Source organism: Xenopus tropicalis, chromosome 4 (assembly GCF_000004195.4).
Source record: "Xenopus tropicalis strain Nigerian chromosome 4, UCB_Xtro_10.0, whole genome shotgun sequence".
NCBI lineage: Eukaryota > Metazoa > Chordata > Amphibia > Anura > Pipidae > Xenopus > Xenopus tropicalis.
Genome location: NC_030680.2, coordinates 89,074,943 through 89,099,910, shown reverse-complemented (window position 1 = coordinate 89,099,910; position 24,968 = coordinate 89,074,943). Strand labels below are relative to the sequence as shown.

At 37.8% G+C, this 24,968-nt stretch overlaps 1 protein-coding gene across 1 annotated transcript in view; it reads right to left on the bottom strand.

The window, feature by feature from the left end:
* Positions 1-24,693, bottom strand: part of ptprf (protein tyrosine phosphatase receptor type F) — a 565,520-nt gene extending 540,827 nt beyond the window's left edge. Inside the window, exon 1 of the mRNA XM_031900923.1 lies at positions 24,513-24,693. The gene's annotated coding sequence lies outside the window, so the exon portion shown is untranslated. The remainder of the gene's footprint in view (positions 1-24,512) is intronic.
* Positions 24,694-24,968: the final 275 nt, after the last annotated feature.

The window sequence follows — 24,968 nt, the reverse complement described above, 5'->3', positions numbered from 1 at the left end:
GTGCATGGTAAAAAATGAATTACTTATATGTAATATGAAGAGCAGAAAAATGCAGTGTCAGTTTACCACAACGTCTTTTTAGTGTGTGTTCCTTCCAAATTACACAGTAATGCACTCTGCCCGATCTTCACTAAGACATGCTGGCTTCTCAATAGGAAGTATAGCAGGCAATTTTCTAATCTGCATGATGAAATGTGAGCGAATTACTGTTTATCTCCAGTTACAGATGAAAATCTCCCACATAAACTCACATAATTACATACAGTTACACACTCTAATTTGGTCAAAGAATGCAGTGTAGTACATATAAATAAAATTAAATATATAAATATATATATATACAGTATATATACTCTTGAGGTTTGCACTGACAGTCTGTCATTCTAATCCAATCTATTAACTTCCCAAACATCATATTTTTTTTGTTTTCCTCTTCTTACATAGAGGCTTATGTTGATGTACATCCAAAAAACAGGATAAATCCCAAATAAATGGTGCTTTAGAAACGAATCTTGTCTTTCACATGAAGACAGAAAAACAGTGCTAGCATCACACAGCACAGTGACTGACAACTAGAACCAATGTGCAAATTATTATGCTTCATTATTATGCTTCAGTGTTGTAGTTAGCTGACTTCAAATTCTGTTGGTAATGAAAAAAAAAGTAAAATAGGAACACAGGCTTAGGGGCACATTTACTTACTCACGAACGGGCCGAATGCGTCCGATTGCGGTTTTTTTCGTAATGATCGGTATTTGGCGATTTTTCGGAAAATTGTCGCGACTTTTTCGTAGCCATTCCGAATGTTGCGCAAAATGTTGCGATTTTTTCGTAGCGTTACCACTTGCGCGAAAAGTCGCGACTTTTTCGCAGCTTTCGTGCCGAGTACGAAAGATTCGGATTCATTCAAGCTTCAGTATGGTGACTTTTCTTGGGCCAGGTTGGAGCTGCAGGGTGCCATTGAGTCCTATGGGAGGCTTCCAAAATCATGCTAAGTCTGAAAGTTTCGCCCGCCGCTTACGAGCGCTCAATACGTAATGGCTACGAAAAACTCGCGTAAAATCGTATTGGTAACGAAAAAGTCGCGACAATTTCCGAAAAGTCGTAAAGGCGACAAAAAAAAATCGCAAAATGTCGAAAAAGTCGCAAAATGTTCGTTTTCCAATCGGAATTTTTCCAATTCGGATTCGTGGGTTAGTAAATGTGCCCCTTAGTGTTGCCACCAGAAACTTTGGGGCCCTCTACAATTTATTTATATGGGGCTCACATGAACACAAGCGCTTCGTACGATTTTGGCCACACTCCTTATGTTACTCTATAATAAGCAATTCATATAAAGAGTCCATTGATTAATGTGCCAATTAATGGTCAATTCATTGAGGTCAGTGGAGTTTGCCCTAAGTTTAAATCCTGCACTGCTTCCTGCCCCAGCTCTGGCTGTCATTGCTTAATATGGAAGTTATTGTGCCCAATGATCTTACTCTGGGGCCCAAAAACTAGTCAGTAGTAGTGCACAAAAATAATAAAAATCATTATTGTGCTATTAGGTCAGTATTTTATTTGGGGGTCTGTGGAGTCTACATGTAAATTACATATGTTTCTTTGAAAGTAATGTAAGTTTTTCTAATTGTTGAATCTGTGTTCTAGCAGGACACAGCTTAAAGGAGAACTACACCCCCCCAGCTATAAAAGCCCCCTTAACTGGCTTGCCTCGTTTCCCCTCAGCTCTCCCTTATCACATACTCTGTAACGTAAAAAAAATGCCCCTGTTGCAAATCCCAACCTAAAATGCACAGCTGCACAGCTGCATACCTGGGTGCCATCTTCTGTTCAATCATAAAAGCTTTGGGTCTCTCCGCCGACATGGATCCTGCTTGAGCATGCTCAGTTGAACCTGATTTCCTGATTGCCCCAACTGCGCATGCTCATCCGGGACCGTGTCAGCAGAGACTCGAAGCTCCTACAATTGAACAGAAGATGGCGCCCAGGTAAGCAGCTGCACTGCTCTGCATTTTTTAGGTTGGGCTTTGCGACAGGGGCAGTTTTTTAAGTTATAGAGTATGCGATAAGGGAGAGGTGAGGGGGACGAAGCAGGCTAGTTAAGGGGCTTTTATAGCTGGGGGTGGGGCGTAATTCTCCTTTATGTTTTTTTATAACCCTCTGTGAGGAGGGACTGGATGTGAACTCTAATTGATCCCTACATGGCATGGCGGATGTGAACTCTAATTGATCCCTACATGGCATGGCTCTTATCAGTCAGTTATCAGCATCACAGCCTGTAAATCCTTTGCACTTGGGTGATTCCAAACCAGGAATCCAGGGGCTTGTTAAATATTTATTTCTGGTACTTGCAGAATGATTTTTAGGATTCCTTGGAATACAAATGAGAACCAATACCATTGCAGTACAATGGGGTGATCCTAACTTTTATTCCAAGATTACCTAGTCAAATGTTTCGGGACTGCATAACCCTACACTTCACCTTGGAATAAAAGTTGGGATCACCCCATTGTACTGCAATCACAGGTATTGCTTCTCATTTTTCTTCTAAGGTGTCCTAAAAAACATTCTGCAACTACCAGAAATAGATATTTAATAGGCCCCTGTTTAACTGGCAAATAGCTAGGCCACAACAGATTCCTGCACCCCTATTTTTTAGCTTTTTGGATATCTGCATCAGATACATTTCTAATAGCTAGGAGAAATTGTTCAAGATGAAAGAGATGATATTGATTTTTTTCAACAAGTGTTCAGTTTTCAAAAAAGAGTTTTTATGAGAAAGGGTATAACATACAATGGGTTAGGGAAGTTAGGGGGCAAGCCACAATGAAGGCAAGGGATGAATGACTGTCATGATAGTGTTAGTGGCATATTCTCCACCATAGAGAACACACAGGGAAATTGGTAGAAAAAGGGCATGGATGCATCCTGAAACTTTACAGCAAACAATAATGCAAATTGTAGTTGCAAATCCCAACCAAGGTCAAGCTGAAGGCTATTACATACAAACAAGTACAGGTATGGGACCTGTTATCCATAACGGACCCAGGGTTTTCTGGATAAGGGATCTTTCTGTAACTTGGATCTCCATATAAATATTGGTACTGTTTTATAATTACAGAGAAAAAGGAAATCATTTTTAAAAATTAGAATTATTTGCTTATAATGCAGTCTATGGGAGATGGCTTTGCCATAATTTGGAACTTTCTGGATAACAGGTTTCCGGATAAGGTATCCCATACCTGTACTGTAACTCAAGCAGCCGTAGCGTCAACAGAATAACCACAGTAAAAGTTTACAGTTGCCAGCAATTAAAATACAGGAAGAGCTGGTACACACAAACATCCAAACTGAAATGCCAAATATGTTAACATCCGTGCTCTCCCTTAAAAGGACAGGATATATAATATCATTTTGATGATGCTCAAAAAAACAGTGATTGTTTCCATTCTCAAAGAAGCTGAATATTAAACCAACCAAGTCTCTTTGCATCTGATCAATGGGTATAAAAGGGCTATGGTGGGCTTTCTATACCATCACTAAAAAAAGGCAAGCATTTGTGTTAAGTAAAGATGCGGAACCCTTGGCAACATTACCCATAAATAACGAAAGTAAACGTGTACATATTTTGCTTTTTTCCTCTTTTTCTCTCCACTGCCTGATGCACATAGCTAATATAATTTCCGGGAACAAATGTACTTAATTAAACTTAAGAACGAATAATGTACCACTACAATGACTGTATAATGTCTTAACCTGTTTATTTTGAAAATAAAATATATAGTTCTAAAAAAAAAAAGGCAAGCATTTGTAATTTGTAAGAACACGATGAGCAACTGCTAAAGAAGCTAGTCCATCAAGGCATTTACATGTAAGCATTATTATTGCTTAAACACAAAATGCTAATATTTATTGCTATGGATAAGTATAATGCTGATACATATGGACAAGTATAATGCTTATAAAATAACTACACCAGTGTTAAATTTGGCTCGATACTAAGACCAGCATATTTTGCAGTATATTTGATAAAAATTCTGTTCTGCCACAAATGAAATCGACAGAACCAGAAGCTTTACATCCTCTCTTTTCAGTGCACAAAGCTTCGAGCCACAAGAACTGACACAGGGTCTGCAAAATAAAAACATTTAAATATGAAATCTACTTTGGCATCTGAAACCCTTTAAAATACTAATAATACTGTTTCCAATAAAATGCACTTGAAACATTCATGGCCAATCACATAAAATGTACCCTCCCACTACGTGCACTAATATAATTACCCCAGGACCTAACATATAACTTGCCAAATTCATGGTACAATTTGTGAATATACAAACATACACAAAAATGAGTAAAGCTTCAAAAAAGAAAAAAAGTACATTTAAATAAATATAATCTTGTTAAGAAACATGTATTTTACCCACAACTACATATAAAAATACCCAAAAGTGGTAGTCTAATGGTAGTAGTAAGAAACTTTGCCATGTCATATGCAATGTCATCAAATCCCTGCAACCAGTTCCACAAAACAATAACAAAATACAACCCAGTTAGGTAGTACCATTAAAAATGTCTTAAAATATTAATATAATCCTTTGCCACTGACTATCCAAGGGAGTACCAAGTTACAAGTGAAGATCTAAAAATGATGTGAAATTACAAAATAAGAAAATGCTAACTCTAATTAAAAGGCTATAAAAACTTACGTGCTGTCACAAGTGCAGTCTTCCTTCCCCATTGCCTGTGGTGCTAAATCCAATGGTGCCAATAATTGAAGTTGGCACCAAATTCAAAACAAAAAGATGCAAAATACCAGTAGTATTGTCCTGTATACCTGAGATATACCTGTAGTTAGTCCTGTAGGTCTTAGTTTTTCTGGGTGCGCTAAAATATATTATAATGTTACATATATATTCTGGCCAGCAGTATGACAATCACCTACAATATTAGGTAAGTATAAAGACGTGGGAAAGAATATAGATGATTAGGAATATAAAAAGTGCATGGAATATACATTGATTTTATTGTGTTGCTTGACAGTCTGTTTACGTTTTGATAAAGCATATTTTTCCAAAGTGACTGTTAATTTAAAGCAGGTGTGGCTCACATTTGGAGCTGGTTCCTGGCTTTCAAGAAATCTGACAAGATATACTATATATAACATACATGTCTTTAAAAAACAGTATTCTAAATACATGTATATCTCCTATTTAAGTTTTAGTTTTCTATCCTTATAGGAGGTTATATACTAGAATGGGCAATTCAGAAAGCTTAATTTTTCCATTTTAATATGAATTATGCAATCCAGGTATTCATGTAAATATTTGTTCTGTAAATGGTATATCAAATCTTTTTAATCAGTAATGTTCACAGATGTCTATAAGGCCTTTCATGAAGAACCATAGTACAACCGCTTCCATTTGATGTGAAATGGAAATGCTTTGTCTAACTCTAAGACATTATAGCTGACATCACACTGCACAATACAATAAAAGAACCAGATATAGATGGAAAGATGATCAGTTCAGTTAGATTAAGTTTGAGCCTCAATTTCGGAGATAAATATATTTGGATTTCAAAAGCATACAGATGATAATTCAAGTCAAATGCATGGATTAAATGTCCCAAAAATGGAGCATATTGGAAGAATAACAGACCAAGTACAGGACCTGTAGACACACCTATATTAAGGGGAAAAAGGTGAGTTCGAAGAGCATTAGCTCAGCAGAAGTATTTAAACATAAAAAAGACATAAGCAGGCAATGTAGTATTGTGCTGTATTTCTTTCTATTCATTTATGAAAATAATGGCTGTATATCCTTTGTAGCAGCTTAACTCCAGAGTGTAAGTTAGTCCCAGTACTGATAAAATGGCAGCTGGTCAATGCTACAGCATGGGTTAGACTTGTTGCTCCCAAATTCCTATTGTTTTGTGTACATGTGGGAACAGAGAACAAGACTTCTGGGGATGACAAGCAAAGTTGGGAGACTTCAATGGCAGTTACATGGTCAAAAGAATAGAGGCAGGAAAAAGGGGGTTTAGGATAAGGGAAATAATTTGCATTAGAAGAGATGGTTTGTAAAAAGTTGAAAAGCCCCCAAACAGTTTCCACTGCCCACTGCAACCATATTTATTGTACACTGTACAACATAGAAACACAAACCCCTACTAATTACTTTTCAGAGAAATCTGAAAAGAAAGGAGGGTTTTGCTGTCTAGTTAAAAATGGACAGCCCATACCATGTGTCTAAACTGTGGTGTACATAACTATTCAACCACCCATATGGGTTTGGAGCATTGTAAATTGTCATTTGCTCACTTCTGACTAGGCAGGGACAAAGTACTAATATTTGTATAGATGCCTAAATTATTAGATCAGGTCCTATTCATAGCAGTTAAATATGAATTTTAAATTCTTATATGTCAATTTCACATGGTCTATTGAAAATAAATTCATTAAAGGGGCTGTACAACATTTACAAACAGTTTACAATAGTAGAACAAACTGTGTCATATACATAATTGTTATCCCTGGGCCTACTCCCAACATCATGTATATGCACCAGAAATAACCAACACAGCATAAGAGCCACAGTGGTGCCTCGGTATATACAGGAATTGTAGGAACGTTTTCCATTAACCACAGCCGTGCTGAGGTATACATGATGTTGGGAGTAGGCACGGATGTAAAAGACTACTAATAATTGAATAACCTGTTGTGCAACACTAAAAAGTTGTGATGTCCCCATAGTTAACAGAGCTAGTGATTCACAGCTGTGTCGAGGTAAATGTATGTACGGTAATAGGCTTGACTGTGCAGCATCAGAACATCTAACTAAAGTATGGAGGACAGGGAATTGTGGTTACATTGAGGGTAATATTTGTGACAGCGTAAAGGAACCACAGCCGTGCTCAGGTATATTTATGCTTGGTAGTAGGCACGACTGTGAGGTGTTAAAATAATTAATTTATATATGGAGCACAGGGAAGGAGTGGTCACATGCACTAAGAATAACCAACACAGCATAAGAGCCACAGTCATGCCAAAGTATATAAAGGGGTTGTAGGCACATTTTCTGAGGGCTTGAATGTCCTTTAGACTGATGCGATGATGATGGACACTGGTGAGGTCACTATATAGGTGATTTGTGAATCAGTGAGAACCGGTGGTTACTATGACAAATTTGATGCTCTAGTGGTGTGAAATAGTCGTGGCACCCTTACATTTGATGCATGAGTTAATGAAAGCCGTGCCGAGATATATGTACATTTTGAATGTCAAGATTGGCAATCCCTAACAATAATAATTTAATGGGAACCAGCTGTGCCATGATATAGTCAATTTAACTTTGATTCACTATCAACTTTGGTCTTAGTTACCTGGACAATATCTGAATCGTTATATAGACAGTTGTTACATGAATGATACCAGTTGAATAACTGATTCAAGCAAATTGAAGTGCTATTCCTAGCACCAAGATAAATATGTTACAACTGAATGCTGTAACATCACAACATAAGTGGCAATATAGTTGGTTACAAAATTGTTACTATTGAGATGAGCAACAGGCTGACCCACTCATAGATACAAATTAGACTATAAGATAGGTACTGGGGTTTGAATTTAGGAATCCTCCCGCTTCCTCTTTGTTCTTTACTATTTTATTAACAAAAGGTTTTTAAATGTTTGAATAAAAGTTGATTTTATGGCAGGTGTGCCAATAACTTGTGTTTCTTGAAATATATTTATCTTAATTAAACTACACATCATGCACCCGACAATTGTATGAGTTTCCCTTCCTTTACAATAATTGTTTTCTAAACAATCCTAAATCCAAAGATATTGCATGCAATGCTCAATTAAAAAGGCAAGAGAAAGAGGATAGATTAATGCATGGAAATGAACCAAAAAAAAACTCAATTATAGTAGTGATGGGTGCAAACCATAATAAATCTCACAGTTCTGTGATCCATCATCTCTGGCTAGGCATAATTAATGGTAATAATCTGAAAGCTTCACGATAGCTAGCATATAAGTACTACAATATTTTTTAATGTACTTTTAGGTACTGTGCAACACACTGGTCACAATAGTACATGTAGGTTTTAGTTGTAAACATGTAAACCCCTAAAGGATTGACTTTTGGCTTACTGAGCATGCTCAGTTCTTTTTAACTCAGGTTACCAAACACACCCTCCAGTCTAGCAGCCAAATGAAGAGGCAATGCTGGTTTCCATAGAAACTCTGCTCTAGTTGTGCACTCTGATGGAGAAACAAGTTTTTTTTCCCTCCTAACCTCCTCTCCAGACCTCAGCTTAACCATTACAGTATTCAATCTATACAGAACTATTTATTGTAGTAATTTCTGCCTGTGTAAACCTGCATTCATCATTGCATGAACTTTAAAGCGCACATGAAGGGTAGCCATCGGGGGGGGGGGGGTACAATCATCCCGGGCCCAGTTGTGCTGCACTTATTTATAATAGCTGGACCCCCCTGCTGTCAGCACCTAAAGGTAGGATCTTTTTCTTTACCAAGCTCACTGCACTGCCTGCCCCATTTCTGAGTGGTGCAATCCAAGCAAAAGCTTCTGAGGTAGTGTACAAGTGGGTCATAGCCATGTTGGGGTAAACAAAATATTTCCATATGCCTTTCAAAGAGACATAAATAAATCCAAGCAAAAGCTTCTAAGATGCACAAGTGGGTCATAGACATACTTAGGTAAATAAAAAGTGTTTCCCCATAGGAAACAAAAATAAGGTGATATTTATTTTAAATGTGTTTAATTTGAATTTTCCCTATGGAATAGTATATGGACAAAGCTATTGTGCTTTGCCCATACTATACACACTGTTGTTATTAATAAAATGCTAATGACTTTCATTAAAATGACAACTGTATTTAAAAAGCACAGCAAATAAACAGTTCCATATCAATATTGCTGTAGAACTGAAATCTGATGATGGTTTGACAGTGGAATATGTAAACAGGAGGAAAAAGAAAAGTGCATGAAATTTCAAGCAGTAAGATAATTACCAGGCAAGTAGAAAGGAACTTAACCTTTCCACTACTGAAAAGCATTGCAGGAGGTTGAATTATAAAGGTCAAAGCTTCACAAACATATATAATTTGTTTAAGAGGTTATATACACTGCTTCTGAAAACCAAGTTCATATAATTAATGATTGTTGTTCTGATTTCAGTACGTTACTTAAATAAAAGCAGTTGTAAAAATTTGTGCAACTGGCAACTCAAGTGTCTGTAAAATAAATACATAATAAAGCTACTAAAGATTCAGGTGAATTAATGCATACAGAGGGGATAGTTTCTATCATATTTCTTTTTACAGTACGGTAAAAAATTGCTGCACTATAACATGTAATACAGTGGCCACTAGCATAGAAGGGGAAAAGGAAGAAAACAAGTGCAAGTATAAGTTAGGTAGAAAAATTAAAGAGAGGCTTATACTGCATTTATTAATAGAATAATGATGTGTATATAAGTGGCTCTGGAGTAAAAACAAACCTGTTGAAGACATGCAGATGCTAAGGGCACTAATGCGTATGCTACTAATACACAAGCACTGATTTTTTATAGTCATGAAAACCCATACAAGTCACGTAAATTCTAGCTTGAACCACATAAGCAATATAACTGTGAGAAAACAGTTTAAATGATATGATGACCTAAGTTTTAGAAATACAATATAGTGTTAATTTACAATTACAAGCACAAAGTCCAAAATTGAGTGCTATTTACAATGGTAAAAGCATCTGCATGCATGACACATCTTGTCTTCTTCTTTGAGATTTAAATTATTCCAGATTTAAAGACTACAACTTCCTCCTGTGTCAACTATATTATGTGTAGTTTTTACAGTTATTTATCATTTAAAACCATTTAAAAGTGATTACATCACTTCTGGTACAAGCAAGTGTTCACAAGCGATTTTATTTGGTTCAAAGTTGGTGAACATATTAAAGCTGTGTATTCTGGGAACCATAAACTACCACTATTCCACGATTTAGAAGAGGATTCAGAATGGATGCAATGGCACAAAGTGCAAAAATGGGTGTGCAAAAAAACTTTCACGAATGGTGCCAATACACAAAAAACATATGTGTCCATCTTAACATGACCACATTTGAACTTGCTGTGCTAAATGACCTTTTAAGTCTGCACTGGGGACGTTGGAAGTAAAATGGTGGTGCAGCCCTGCATTATTTGTACCCCCAGGCATGTACATTTTTCTTCTTACAAGTAGCACTAGCCCAAGAAAGAAAATTAACAACTGGATACATTGATTCATTGAGTGGCAATGATTTTTTTATTTACCTTCTTGATTTTTGCTTTACAACACTTGAATTTATATGCCTTAAAAGAAGCTGTCCTCTTTAGCTTGTACATTTTAAACACCATCCTCTTCATTTCTATTAACTTCCTTAGTTCTGAGTTAAAGGAGAAGGAAAGGCTAGTAAAGAGTTAATCTCAAGCTGCAAGCATACCTTCAGTTCTCTCAATAGTGCCCTTAAGTCTCCCCATATTTCTCCTGTTCAGAATATCTGAAGCCAAACAGGAAGAAAAAACACTGAGCTGTGTAAAGAAAGTTCCCATAATGCCTCGCTCCTGCACAGACACCGGACCAAGTGAACATGCTCAGTAAGACTATGAGTCAGCTTCCTGCTGATTGGCTCAGATCCACATTCCTAAGGGGGGGAGTGAGTTCTTAGCATTCTTGAGGGAGGGGGGAGCAGGAAGCAGAAAGCTGCGTGTCTCTGGCAGAGGAAAACAGACACAACTAATCTTTTTACAGAGAAGTCAGTGCAGTGTTTCTGTAAGTGCTTATGGCTGTATTTACATAGACCTTTCTGATAAAGCTTACTTAGTTTTTACCTTTCCTTCTCCTTTAAGGGTGATCCTTGCTGTTCAGTTTGCAACCAATCAGCAATTTCAACAGTTAGAAAACCAAACAAAAGCATCCGGTTGGCTGCTATGAGCAACATCACCAGTGATGTTTTACTCCACTTTTTACACAGCATGATAAATATACCCATTCTGTGTTAAGTAGTGATGCACCGAATCCAGGATTCAGTTTGGGATTCGGCATTTTTCGGCAGGATTTGTACGAATCCACGCTCCTGGCCGAACCAAATCCGAAAAATCACATGACTTTTTGCCACGTAAACCTGGAAGTTGAAAAATTTTCACATTGAACCCTAACCCTTTCAAAACCTAATTAGCATATGCTAATTAGGATTCTGTTTGGTATTCAGCCAAATCCTTCATGAAGGATTCGGGGGTTTGGCTGAATCCGAAAAAGTGGATTCGGGGAATCCCTAGTTGTAAGAGACCTTAAAAGTAAGTTAACACAAAAAATGATATATTTTTGAAAACTATGCCTTCTGGTACATTCAAAATGGGCAAATATGACTTTCTTCTCCAAACAGTCAAATTTTTTGGAACAGTATGCATAGTACACAATATGCATAGAATTACCAAGGTACAGTATGTGGCATATATGAATTGTCATGCCTGACACACAGGCAAAATAAGCACATTGAATGAGATTTATATGTTATAAGAATCTATCGGAGTATGTTGGCCCCAGAAAACCATATGTATATTTTTTTGATAACACATTATGGCAAATTGTAATCACTTTCTCCATATAGTCCTCTTCCCTCTGTAGATCTCAGTTTCCAAATGCCACCCTTTATTGTAACAATAAAATGCCCATGCATTTCAGACAATTTTTTGTTCTGTCTGGAAGCTGAGATCTGCAGAGAAGAGGGGAGGCTAGCACCATAGAGAAGTCTACAGTGGTGATAAGCTATTATTTATTACTTTGAACATGCTGTTCTTATTTATGGCTTTGCCCACATTCCACTGTCACATACTTACCTTGTGAATTCTCAAATGGGGACTGCAACCATCTTGCAAATAGCTCCTTTCATTCAAACTAGCACTAATTGAACATTTTGCATCATGTGATACAGCAGGGGTCGGGAACCTTTTTGGCTGAGAGAGCCATAAACACCACATATTTTAAAATGTAATTCCGTGAGAGCCGTACAATATGTTTGGCCGCGGATGCTGCAGGGCAAGGTAGGGTGGGTGCCAAGGATGCCGGATGCGAATGCAATGCAGAGGAGGGCATGACCTGCGGTCGGCGGATAGAAGACGTGTTCTAAGGCTTAGAACACATCTTCTATCCGCCGACCGCAGGCCACGCCCCGTTATTTTTTTTTATTAAAGATTTGACAGTGAGCCAGATGCAGCCATCAAAAGAGCCACATCTGGCTCCCGAGCCATAGGTTCCCTACCCCTGTGATACAGGATTGTGTGAAATTATGCAAGCTGTAATTTGGCACCAATATTGCTACTAACACACTGGCCAGTTACTTATTTCATGCATAGTTTGTTACTCATGTTATTGGCTGCACTCTGTCCTTGTAACTAACTGTAAGGTAAAGCAAAGTATATTCAGGTGATTTGTCATCCATGATGTAGCCTGATTTTGAAGTGATGAAATGTCCTGTTTGCCATCACCCTTAGAGCAATGCACTTTGGACATTTAGTAAAGCAGCAGTGGCTAAACCAACTACTTCTGGCTGCTTGTTACTTCTTCCATAGATCACTCAGGGTCTGTAGTTCTTGCCTAAAATATGTTATGAGCAGTAGCCTACTGATGTTTATAGAAAACTGGAACAAGTAGTAACAAATATGGTTAAATGACTAGATAAAACAGATGAAAGCACCATGAGTAGTCATCAATCATGTTGAAAGTACATATTTCAACCAGATGTATAAGATCAATGAAATAAGTTCAGATACTCCCTTCACTCTAGTACAGGTTGTGTTGCTGTCAAGCAGCTCAGGTATCACACAAATCCATTGTGGGCTGTGAGACGAAATGCAGTGGAAAGAAGAGAAATAAATTTCCTGATTAAAGTGCAGCTTTGTATTCTCTTGATTCTTTATTGGTGAGAGTATTTTTGGAAAGAAGCCAATGCCTTTAAATTTGCTTGTAACTAAAATAAAAAACTAAAAAAGGAATAAAAGACTGTCTCTTACTCCCAAAGTTGACATTATGGCCTGATTCCAACATCCCCAACAATGCAGTTGATGCATAAAAGCCATAAGGGTGCTCTGGAAAGGTATTCATTTCTTGTTATAATCTTAACAAGATAAATAAAATTAATTCCTCTAGAATAAGTGGTCATTAATGAAATTGTACTTTCAAATAGGAGTAGATTGAGATAACTAACATGTATAATTTGGAAAGTTAAGTGGGATCATTATTAAATTCTGTTAACATCTGAGCCACACTCAGGTAATGACATATTTATAGTTTTTTTCTGCTGTAATTCACAAACTAACATCTAAGACTAAGATTAAAAAAAAAAAATTGTGAGCGATTTCCTAAAGAGGAGTCTAAGTGGGCCACTTCTAATTTCTAGACATGACATGATTTAAAAGGATAGCTATCATTTCATTTCAGTGGTATAAGGGTGCAGGCATTGGGGTTAAAAACCTGGGTGTAGTTTATACAAGGGTGGCCTCATTCCCAGAGGGAAATGTACCATGGCCTCAAGTGACCAAAATTTGGCCAATGATTTGGGAGAAATCACAATGGAATTTCAAAAGCATGGATACAATTTTTGCAAGTAAATTTCTGTATACTTGACCTAAAGAGATAAAGGGAGAGCTTGGCCTATTTACATTTTTTCAGGTCATTAAGGACTGAGGTGTGGTATATAATTATGTATTGACTAATCCCTCTGCTTCTTGGATGGATGAGGTTCAGATGACATGCCACTGGAAGGTAAAGAACTGTTGCATCCCATGACATGTTTCTCTGAACAGATACATTGGTGCTTGGAAGTGTGAACCCTTTGAAATATTTTATCATTTTATATAAATGTGACCTAAAGCATCATCTGATTTTCGAGCAAGTCCTAAAATAATATGAAGAAAAGCTAGTTAAACAAATAAAACAAAAATTATTATGTTTGGTTATTTATTTATTGGGATAAAATGTTTCAATAACATATCTGCGTGTGGCTAAAGTTAGTGAATCATACTCTCTGTATTTGGTGTGACCCCTTGTACAGCAATAACTGTAACTAAACATTTGTGGTAGCTGTTGATCAGTCCTGCACATTGACTCGGAGGAATTTAGCCAATTCCTCAATACAGAACAGCTTCAACTCTTGGATTTTGGTGGGTTTCCCACATGACCTATTCACTTTAGGTCTTTCCACAACATTTCAATTGGGTTAAGGTCAGGACTTTGCCAGTCCAGAACATTCACTTTATTCTTCTTTAACCATTCTTTGGTAGAACAACTTATGTGTTTAGGATTGTTTTCTTGCTGCATCACAGAAAAAAATATATATAAACACGGGAGCACTTACCGCTTGAAAAACAGGTGTGCTGCTCGCAGACCACCTCCCAATGGCCCCGAAATAGCAGAAAAACTTCAAAAAGGCAGAGCACCACGTGATTAAATATAGAAACAGTCTTTATTCAATCACATTAAAAAGGCACATGTACATCCTACGGACTTAAGTTGTTGTCTTGCTGCATGCATGACTTACTGTCTCCCCAGATTCACTTCATGGACAGATATCTTGACATTTTCTGAAAACCTGAGCACCCCCACCACCATGTTTAACAGATAGGATAAGGTTCTTATGCTGGAATGCAGTGTTTTTCTTTCTCCAAATGTAACGCTCCTCATTTAAGCCAAAAAGTTTTATTTTGGCTTCAAACGTCCACAAAATATTCTTCCAGTATCCTTCTAGTTTGTCCACATGACCTTTACTAAACTGTAGACATCAGCAATATATATTTTTGGGGCAGAGCAGTGGCTTTTTCCTTGCTACCCTGCCATACACACCAGTGCTCTCCTGATGGTGGACTCATGAACATCAACATTCCCCAATGTGGGACAGGCCTTTAGTTGCTCAAAAGTCACCCTGGGTTCTTTTGTAACCTCTCAGACTATTAGATGCCTTGCAGTTGGCGTTATCTTCAGAAGTCTACCACTTCTGGGTAGGATAACAACAGTCTTGACTGTCGAAAATTTTTAGACATAGTCTTGTAACCTTTTCCAGCTTTATGGGCATCAACAACTCTTTTTTTCAGGTCCTCAGGCACCTCCTTTGTTCGAGCCATGATACACATCCACAAATATGTTGTATGTGTAATCAGGCTTTGCTGGATTCCCACTCTTTAAATAAAACAGGGTCTCTCACTCACAACTGATTGTCATCCCATTAATTAAAATCCCAGATTCTGATTTCACCTTTTGCCACAAGTAGATATGTTATTGCATTTTTTTCCCAATAAATACATGACCAAATATATTTTTTGTTCCATTTGTTTAAATAGATTTTCTTCATCTACTTTTAGGACTTTGAAAATGAGATAATGTTTAAAAAATATAGAAAATATAAAGGGTTCACAAACTTTCAAAAACCACTATATATATATATATATATATATAGGTTACAATGCAGAGAATCCAGGATTTCCAGCAGGATTTAGATTTGACTGAATCCACGCACCTGGCCGAACTAAATTAAAATGCTTAAAATCACTTGACTTTTTGTCACAAAAACATGGAAGTAGAAAATGTTTCATCTCAGGCTGCACGCATGGTTCTCTTTAACCCTTGTTTATCCAAATTTGCATATGCAAATTAGGATTCAGATTCGGTTTGGTATTCGTGTCGAATCTTTCACTAAGGAATCGGGGTTCAACCGAATCCCAAAATAGTGGATTCAGTGCATCCCTAATATAGATATATGTTGTAATGTTTTTCAGCTTCTAAGTAATCTAGGTGATAATTCAAATAAATTACTGAAGTTGCAGTACAGTTTACTATATTTATGAGTTTCTAAGAAGGTGCACTAGAAGGCAAACTTTTTCCATAGACTGCTACAGAATATAATTTGAGAACTTTATGTCAGAAACAAAACCAAATGTGAATTTTTAGGGGAACCCTATATTATTTTCCTAAAGTATACAGGGGATGCTGTCCCAATAACTGTGGAGTAACTAGTAACTTTATTCCCCTAAAATTCATGTTCTTAAAATAAATTTATTGTTCATGTCAATTTCCCTGATAATTGAAAACCTACGCTGCCAAGCCTCCTCGAAGTTTTGCATGTTTTCTGAAATGTGAAAACACTTTGGTGCAGTTGCAAGTTGACTTGTACATTTGCTTTCACTTTTCAACTAAATTAACAATTATAAAATTAATCTGCAAGCTTTAAGCTTTGTTTTCTTTAAAGAAGGAAAGGCTAATAAAGAGTTAATCTCAAGCTGCAGGCATACCTTCAGTTCTGTCAACAGTGCCCTTAAGTCTCCCCATATTTATCCTGTTCAGGATTGTTCCCACAATACCTCGCTCCTGCACCAAGACCAAGACCGGTGTACATGCTCAATTAGTAAGACTATGAGGAAGCTTCCTGCTGATTGGCTCAGATCCACATTCCTAAGGTGGGGAGGGAGTTCTTAGCATTCTTGAGGGAGGGGGGAGCAGGAGAGGGGAGAGGAGAGAGCTGCCTGTCTCTGGCACAGGAAAACAAAGGTGTTTTTTTATACAAGGCTTCTGATCATCTGAACAGGAGAAACATGGGGAGACTTAAGGGCACTATTGAGACAACTGAAGGTATGCCTGCAGCTTAAGATTAACTCTTTATTAGCCTTTCCTTCTCCTTTAAGTTAATTTTGTTATCTAATTTCTGCAAGCTCTGTGATGCTGGCCCATTCTTGCAAAACCAAAAGCTATGTGTTAATTAGGGAACAACATTTTGGTGCAAATCTTCCTTTACATTGCACGTTTAAGTTGCAGTTTGAATGACATTTTCAATTTTCTGCTGATTTTAAGCGGCACAAGTGATACTAGTCAATGTTTTTGCACAAAGGGGACTAAAGCAGGTATAAAACTTCACTCCACTATGAGCCACCCACTGCATACAATTGATACACACTTTTAACTGTACCTCAGTTTTACACAAGATAAATGCTATATCTTGCCGTTTTAACTCACTAATATAGTCTCCCAGCCATTCAGCCCCAACCCCTAGTTTGACCACTCCCTGGCACTGACTAGCAAGAATGCCATGAGCAGTGTAGACATACTGTAGCTATATACAAGTTTATTAACATATCCTTGTAAAGGGCTAACTGTTTGCTTCCAGAACTACCAGAGGGTAATATCGATATTGCACAGATGACACGTATACCTTACAATTCATTTATCACCTTACAATTCATTTATTTGCACCTAAAAACACAAGTTAAATTGAAGTATCAAGGGCCTTCTAAACAGCTAACAGAAGTCTTATAACTGTGCAGTCACAGTGATACTGGTGCATTCTATTATTGGATTCAATTCTTAATTAACTTAGAGTTTAGAAAGCGATAGGATGTATGGCTGTTCTCTTCTTTTATTTTCATCACCAAGTATCCTTTCTGTTATTTTGCTTGTCCACTGGTTCTCTGGTTCAATTTTTTCAGCTGTGCAGTAACCATCATGTGCCCTTTAGGCCTGAATGAAATAGGACTTTTTAAAGTAAATAGCAAATATTACAGCAGTTGTTAATTCTATTTCATCATGGGTACCTACCATGTTGTACAGTTCAGCAATCCTATTCGTTGTTAGTCTAAGTTGATGCATCTGGTCCCCATTTGCAATTTGGTAATATTTTATTATAAATAATGATATTTAGTGCAGCTTACATGCTTGGAGGATATTTGATTGATTACAAAAGTGTAATGCCTGCCATCACTAATGTATGGCTCTCTGCTAGCATAAAGCAGTAAAAGCACTGCCTCTAATGTTTAGGTTTTCAAGGACAAGGAAAGCCTATTTACTGGGGAAGTGGCAAAAGGTTACACACTCCCTAGTGTATTCAGTTGCAGTTTTTTGCCCAGGCTGGTGCTTCTTTTAGGAAAACTGTTTGCAGAGAAAAGGAAAATGTAAGAAACATAGCTGTGGGGTAAAGAGTTACTTTTTTTTCCCCAGACTAGTACGTTTTTTAATAAATGGAGTACTTGCACAAAATAGATTTAAAATAGATTTAAAAATGATGACCTCCATGTGTAAAAAAAATGTATACATTATTTCAAACAAACCTTTACACAGTGACTGGCATGAATAATACAATTACTATTACCATAAGAATATATGGTTGCTTCCAATGTTGCAAGGCTAATAATTAGGCCACATTGCTAATGCCAAGACATACAGCCTGTCAGCATTTAATGCATGGCTTGGTATATTTCAGTAGCAAGCAGAATATATTATAGAACAACATAAATTAAAATGCAATTTATATTAATAGCCACATAGTAGCTAGCTTTCTTATCCCCTTTCTTTTCTGGCACGAGTAATAATAAAGGCTGGAATTAATTTTGTTGTTGTGTGTGTGGCTGACTGCATATATTGTACATTGTAAATATGCTACACAAGCGGTGCTAATGCCAAAAAAAAAAAAAATCACATTACTAATTTAGCAGTCAAATCCAGTGTATATAATGACATACAATTAGTTAAGAATACAGAGTAAAAGCTGGTAATATTTCTTGGAAAATTAGCAGGTTTATACATGATAATGGAGATAGCAATACTGAGTGCTGCTTTTATAATAATAATAAAGCATTTCAAATATAAATAACATAGCAGGATATTTTTAGTTTGCCCTAATGACAAACTATATATATATACTGCCTATGCAATAATGTGTATAGCTTATCAAAAATGGTTAGCCTGCATATGTGCACCTACACCCACTCTGTATGATATCTTCCATTTGGAAAATATTTAACTCAAAGCATCATGTTGCTATCAATTTATGGTTTATAGAGATATTAAAATAATACAAAATGGCTTGCATAATAACATATACTTCAGCTACAGCTTTTTTAAAAAATATATATATATTTTTCATGGAATGGACATGAATGGACATTTATGGCCATTTTTCATTACGCTCTTGGCAATCTGCCTATGTGCTGTACTGTAGCACCTCTTTTTAAAGCTGGCCATACACAGGTGAATTTAAGCTGATTCAGCCTGTTCAAAATTAAGTTGACAGCTCATCTCCCATGTATCGAGCCCTCTTTAGGGCCCACCTGATATCTTGACAAAAATTGGGCAGGTTTAAAAATCCTGTTGGGCAAGGACTGCATTAGCTTGTTGATGCGGTTCTCGTCATGATGGACTGCATTTGCTGTTGTTGCAGATCTTGTAGTGCATGGCTAGCTTTAGTTTTGGTTTGTGTATAGTTCTATTCATGTCAGAAGAGATTGTAATTTTTAAGCATTTGCAATATACTAAAGGTTTCTAGAAAAATTGTTTATATATTAAATTATATGCAGATTCCTTAAACATGTTCTGAGCAAATATGAAATATCTGTCACCAGCATGTAGAAAAAGGGGAGGATGGTGGGACACATGGATCCAAGCTGAAATACACATTTTGAAAAATGTAATCAAACCAGGTGTAACAAAAAAAAAAAATTCAAATAAGTTCAATTAATTAAGAATTACATGGCTAAGCAGATGGCACAAATGGTCTGAAAGCATAACACAGTGGAATTTTATTACAATAAATCTGTTAAAATGCAATATATTTCCACTCCACTCAAAGAAAGAATGACCACTGACAATATTTTATACTGTAACCAAAAAGGTCAAGTGTGTCCTGTCCGAAAAAATTCTATATTCAGACACAGAACAAAAGATAGTACAGTAGTTTGTTAGACCAAAAACATGTATACAAATAATATCACAGAGTTTATACACAATGTAAGTTATTGAGAATAATTATTCATATGACTTTCAGAGACAGTTTTGAAGCATGCATGGGCTGTCGCATCAGTGTGCTGGTCTCAGCTCATTGCTCCATCTTTTCAGAGTCCAATGCAGTGCCATGATAGCAGGGAGTAGAATTAACCTTTGGACCTCCAACCCTGCAGTGATCCTTGGATCACCTAGATCGTTGTTGGGTGGGAGAAGAGTCTCTATTTCTCAGAAAAAGCTGAGAAATAAGGCCACTGTTAATAAGTCCTAAGTCACAAGGGTAATTGATGGTGCTTTTCATTCAACATTATTAGGATTAATGAAAGACGTAAATGGGTGCCTCATGTGCCATTAGTTGTGCACTACAGAAATACTGTATATTAGTGCTGTCCAACTGGCGGCCCGCAGGCCGCATGCGGCCCGCGACCCCCCTCTGTGTGGCCCCCCACCTGTCTGGCTGCTTTGATGGCTTACCTTTGTGTATACTTTAAATGGTATCAGTATTGAGATTAACTGCCCCCCTGCATGGTTCTCACCTCAGATTCAGGCTGTAATCCCCCTGTATTGTTTAAAAATGTATTCCCATGTACTTTTCACACCTTTTAATCTCTGCATTGTTCACCCCCTGCAGTGTTCACACCTCAGGCTGTAATCACCCACATTGTTCCCCTGTTCACACCTCAGACTGTAGGAGCAGTAGAAACCCACAAATAAACCCTGCACACTATAAAAAGAACATATACTGAGGTGGTACTGCAATTAAAAAGTTTTTTAATATATAGTTATTGTGCAGACTATAGGAGCAGTACCAGCATTGAGTCACTGTAGGCTGCCAGTGTGTGCCATACTCTGCCTGCCCTATGCTGCCTGTATGTGCCATACACACAGGCAGCATAGGACAGGCAGAGTATGGCACACACAGGCAGGGTAGGGAAGGCAAAGTATGGCACACACAGGCAGGGTAGAGCAGGCAGAGTATGGCACACACAGGCAGGGTAGGGAAGGCAGAGTATGGCACACACAGGCAGGGTAGGGCAGGCAGAGTATGGCACACACAGGCAGGGTAGGGAAGGCAGAGTATGGAACACAGAGGCAGCATAGGGCAGGCAGAGTATGGCACACACAGGCAGGGTAGGGGAGGCAGAGTATGGCAGGTTTTTACTGTACTACCACCATTAATATGGCTATGGTCATGCGATAACATGGGTGTGGTTTCAAGTGGGTGTGGTTTTAAAAGGGGGAGTGGTCAAAACTAGCCTGCATTATCGGCCCACACCACGGAGGCCGAAAAAATTCCGGCCCTCGGTACCACAGAAGTTGGACAGCACTGCTGTATCATTCATGGTTATTTTGCAAAAATTGTTAATGTTCTTTAGGATACTGATAAAAGTAACTGCAAAGCGTTTCTGCATTATGTGGTCACATCTCATTGCACCCAGGCACTTAGTTGTGAAAACTATTCCTGTTATTATACAGGAGCATTATATAGGCTCCTTGATGTAGTTCCTCTACTTCCAATCTTCTGTCTCTGATGTGTTCCATATATGGGAAAGTTTTATTCTTGTTGAATCAAGTTGCAATAGAACCTAGCTCCTACATAAATGAATAGCAAAATGTTGAAATTCTGAATGAATAAGATGAAATGAACATAGAACTGGCCAGACCATACATAACTTTGATACAGTTTACCAGATTAAACATATTGCAATTTATGAACAACCTTCTTTAATTTAAAGTACTGAGGGTACCGACCCTCTAGAATGAGCACCAGGTCATTAAAATAAGAGGTACAGGTGTGCTGGTGGAACTCTCCTATTATTATAAAAAAATGTACCGTCTACTTTCAAAATACAAGGATTTTAGAAGTCATCTAGTAGTTCTGTGACTATAAAAGCACTTGCACACATGCCTTTACATGGTCATGTAACTCCTTTGTGACTTCTAACATTCTTACATTTAATATAGGGGTACCTTTTACCATATATAATACTATAGTTCTATACAAATGTGGTAACAACAGCAAATGAATCAAATACATAATAAATAAAAACCTACAAGCACATTCTCTACATGACATAAAAGACATTTTAATATTTGGCAAGTTGAACATCATTTTCATTACATGCCGTTTTTAATTCTTTTAAATTATAATCAAAGTACATTTCTCGACTTTTCAGACTGCATTTACTCAATGAAGATCTGCCTATTTAACCTCAATTTATTATCTGACCCAAATGTAATTACATTTAGACATTTTTGCTGTGTTTTGGGAGATTCAAAGAGGCAGACAAATATAATGTGCAACTGATGACTTTAGCATACAGCTGGGTCTGCTGTTTTTGTTGCACGTAATGTTAATGTCACCATTTGACAAAGCATGATCTAAGCTAAGCATTATACAAATGGAAGGGTGATGCTTTGCCAAGATACAGAGTAAAAATGTATGTAGGATGAAAATAATGTGTTAAAGAATTGAAGAAAAGGACACAGATAACAGTGAAGAGATAGCTAATGGGAAGGAAAATAACTGAATTAGTTTATGAAACCAGACAGAGAAAAGAAGAGAGAATACAATGGAGAAAAGCAGATGAGAAAAAGCATGCAAGAGAGAGGTGAGAGAAAGAGAGAGGTATACTCCCAGGCGTTCTACTTAGTATGCATCCACAATCTCAGAACAGATATTGTACAATTACTGTGTATGGGACTATAAACATAATGCATTACTGCTGTTGTGACATGAGAGAAAAGATTATAAAATCATTCAGAACTCTGGAACAATGTCCCTTTTCAGTGTAGTCCATTCTTGCACAAGTTTGAGCTCTAAATAGAAGCCATGCAATAAAGACTTCATAATTACTGTACTGGCAATTGTAGCCTGCGTGGCTTAAACCTTCATCAATTCTGCTGCATCTCCTCTGAGAAGTCAAAGAATGAGCCAGTTGTAAATAATTTTATTCATCGGCATAGAAGCCCTCACATTCCTACACTGACAGGATACTTAGCATTATCCTGCATCAAACCTTCCATTCTAAAGAGACAGCTTAACTCCTTTCTTCCTATCAAACCTTCTATTTTAAAGAGATAGCTTAACTCCTTTCTTCCTAAAGAGTTAGGCAATGCTGGCATACACAAAAAGGGAATGAAAAATGAACTTTATAGCAAGAAATGCACAGTATTATAATTTTTTGTGTAAAAATTAAATCCATGGTTCAGATTGCTAATCATATCCATGTTGCTGCCATATGCATTCAGCAGAACTATGTGTCTGCTCTTTCAGCAGCTAAGAAGGATGTTAAAAAAGGATAAAGCATTCCTACTCCCAATTCATCGCAAAGGTTCAGTTCACTGTCTTCCCCCTCCTACAGTATCTTAAGAGCTGGGGATGATCTGTAATCTGTAAATTATAAATATATCTCTTACCCGGCATGAAACTGCTCCAGCTTCTCCAGTCAAGGTTCAGGTAGACTCCCAGGTATAAAGCTTTGTTTTCAGTAACACCCAATATATTGATTCCAGGTTGATTTATCAATAGGGGTGACATTAATATGTAACAACTGTCATAATCAAGTACATAAAAACAAATTCAATCCAGCATATCAAAATGGCCAGGCATTTGAGGTGGCAATCATTATCTTTAGGGCAGTAAAAAATAAGACTATTAACAAACCTATCCATGTTCTTGCAATTTAAAATATATTTGGGATATTTTTTTTTTTTTATGGAACTTAATGTAACTTAAACTTGACCTACGGAGAGGTTTAATATCAGAGGGTTATAAGTCAGAAAATCAACATTTCTATCCCAGACAGAACCAAAAATACTTGTAGTCACGCTATTTAACCAGTGTGTAGCTCTTTGAAAACATTACAGTAAAACAGACCATTTAGTATTATTCTTGTAACAAATTCAGATGAAAGGAAGGAGACTGAAATCCATGGGCTGTGGGTACTGATGTGGTATGTTGCTAATAGATGCGTAATGATGTACATGGTCGCCATACCCCTAGGAACACACTGAATGAGTGTATAGGGTCTGTATAGGCTGGTATTGCTGAAACCCCTGCACGTGCCAAGGGTAAAAGCAAGAACACCTCATACTTGGAGGCAATGGATTACTATTAACAACACAAAAAGCATTTGGATCACCCTTTCAAAGGTGTATTACCGTACACAATACCGTGTACTCGATGCAGCTGTGAAATGTTGAAACTTTAATATTGTTCAGAAAGAGAAATGGAAGATGTAGCAGCATATGCTAATCATTATCAAGGTTAATATATATGAGTGGATGAAAGAGTAACTATCCTGTCAGCACCAACACATGAAGGGGTGGGAGGGAGGGGGCGCAAGGGGCAGTGGGTTATTCAGCTAAAGGAGGGCTCACACACATCTAGCAGGTGGACCTGAATGGGTGACAGTGGATTTGTAGAAAGAGGAAAGCCCTAAAGGGACAGAGAATGCTTGGCTGCCAGCTGATCTGTAGGAGCCAGCACTACATGCGCCAGAACATGGTGCAGTTAAATCTTTAATGGGAAATAGATGGCACCAAAGAAAGCCAACCGCGTGTTCCCAGCCAGACTCATGCCAGGCGGGTGTGTGTGCTTATAGTAGCGACCCACCAATCCCATATGGGCACTATTGGCACCTGCACCCCGCACACACACGGGCCAGATAGTTTTCTGGGCACTTACCGTTTCAGGACATTGCGGGTGTGTAGTCCCCACTATGCTGCTCTTGGTTTTCGGGCTCCAATACCCCTAAATCTTTTAGCTTCTCTTCTTAGCTTCAGCTGCTTTCTAGCTCAGTCCGGGTAGCAAACCGTATCCGCTAAGCGCGCTCATTTCTCATACACCATGCACTCCCGTGCGCGCCTCCTCCTCTCCAATCAATGCGCGATCCCTATAGTGTCCCGGTGGGGCGGGAGCGCGCCCTATATTGGCCGCCAGTCAGTGGCGGAAGCGTCCGTTTCGCAGAGCTTTATGAGGAGAGGAGCGCTCCGTAACGCTCGGTGAGGCGGGGGCGCGCTACCATTGCCGGGATCTCTCGGGAGCGAGTCGCTTCAGCCGCTGCTATTTCACGTGAGGGGCCAACCTGTGCATTTTTGCTCATTTTTGAAGAGCCAGCCTCTCTTGCTGTGCCATTACCCC